Source organism: Galeopterus variegatus, unplaced genomic scaffold (assembly GCF_000696425.1).
Source record: "Galeopterus variegatus unplaced genomic scaffold, G_variegatus-3.0.2 Scaffold8864, whole genome shotgun sequence".
Lineage (NCBI taxonomy): Eukaryota > Metazoa > Chordata > Mammalia > Dermoptera > Cynocephalidae > Galeopterus > Galeopterus variegatus.
The window spans coordinates 2,995-4,960 of NW_007734975.1; the positions used below are offsets into that span (position 1 = coordinate 2,995).

At 36.6% G+C, this 1,966-nt stretch overlaps 1 protein-coding gene across 1 annotated transcript in view; it reads right to left on the reverse strand.

Annotated features, from left to right (window-relative positions):
- LOC103608800 (receptor tyrosine-protein kinase erbB-4-like) overlaps positions 1-1,966 on the reverse strand; it is a gene marked incomplete at its 3' end in the record, with an annotated part of 62,313 nt that overhangs the window by 732 nt on the left and 59,615 nt on the right. The gene's annotated exons all lie outside the window — the stretch shown is intronic.

The window sequence follows — 1,966 nt, forward strand, 5'->3', positions numbered from 1 at the left end:
TTATACAACTTTCAATCCAATAACCAGTCCTGTCTCCTGGTTTTTTCTCACACATGCAAAAACACACAAACATACTTTCCCTCGGGCAAAATATTTTTGTAATATGGACCACTCACCATCCACAGACACACATTTATGCATTCCTGCAGACCCCATCTTTCCCCTTCTTCTGCCCTTTGCCGGTGTGAACACAAGTAACAAATACGTATCTATCTTGAGGCACGCTAGGTTAGGAGATTTGATGCATTAAAAAAAGACAATGCTTCCTCTTAGCACTTTAAATATAACTAGGAAGCCAGAACAAACATGTCAGAAGACAGAGAAAAAGGTTAGCATAATGCCAATATCCTAGGACAGTGGTTCTAAAACTTTAGTACACATAAGAATTATTTGAGGTTCTTGTTAAAACGCAGCTCCTGATTCAGTAGGTCTGGGATAGGCCTGCAATTTTTCATTTTCACAAGAACTCCAGGTGATGCCTATGACAACAGTGGTCCTTGAACACATTTTAAGTACCAAGGCCCTAGTCTACCTCGTAGATTTAAAATTCCATGATTTGATTCCAGAGCACAAGTGAATGCTATAGAAAGCAAGCAATAAAATAACCATGGGGGAGTGAGGCTCACTAGTTTGGGCTTCCTGTAAGATCAGTCTTGAGACAATGAAAAAGGATTGACATTGGGAAGCCACTGACACTATGAAGAACATATTGGGCACAGCACCAGGGAGAAGGAGGAAGACACATGGGAAGTACAACAGGGTGTGGGACAGTTCTGAAGGGTGAGATTAGGATGAAAAACACCCTAATCATAAGGTGGGCTGGGTGTAGCCAAAAGAAGTAAAATTAGTCTGATAGTTTTAGATGTCATAATTTAGATGTGACTCAGCTAGACATGATGGATGAGCAGGGGAAAGATATGTGAATGTGTGCCAATCTATTGCAAATGTGAGAAAAAAGTGTAGACATAAAAGAAACTCTGGGTACCAGAAAGCCTATATTCTATGTTCAAGTTTTAGGTTTTTATCTATGCATGAGGAAAAAGGCAAGTGAAAGAAATAGGTTTGTTTCTTTTTTTTTTTTTTTTAAAGTCAAATAACTGAAGTAAACTTTAAACACAGACAAATATCCTGTTCTTTTTCAGCACAAGGAAATAATTAAGGGCTACTCCTCAAATTGTCTTGAAGTCACAACAGTATTTCAAGATTTCTGTTTGCAAGGCTAAGGGCACCGTGGCCCTCCAGCCTAGGTATTATTATCACACTTCTGTGAACATCATGGCCTACATCATTAGTGGAACGGAGTCTTCAGTAAAGGTAAGTGTAGCTATAGCAAGAATTTTAGGAAGAACATAATAATTATCAATAAACTTAGGCTATTTTCTAACGGTTTGACAACTCATCTGCTTCTACATCACTTTCAAATTTACATTGTAAATATGCAAATTTGATAACATATAACTGCATTCAAGTCACATAAAACATACTTCAGAAAAAATCACTAAAGTATTTGTTAAATCTAAAAATGAACTTCCGGCAGAGTTCCCTTCACATAAAGTCAACTCCACTGTACAGGAGTTACTCAGTAGATTGTGATACACACTATGTGTATAATCCGAAATTTTTATGAATCATTTTAAAAAGTCATATACAAAAGTCATTCAAAATCACATGCAAAATTGAAGAGGGGATTTTGGTACTTTGGGCTAGATATCTTTAAAATGCATTTTATAAATATGCCTCGGCATATACCATGCAATCATTTCATAGTTTGAAAACTTCACAGTTCTACCTGAGCTGTTTAGCCTCCTGCGATTTTCTTAGGTATCATTTGAAACACTTCTACAAACACATTTTTTCCAGGAATTTGAATATCACACCTTTAAAAGAAGCATAGTGTCAATTTGGAAGCCAACAGTGATATGTTGGAAAGAGATTGAGTTTAAATTTTCAGGTTTGTATACCAGTG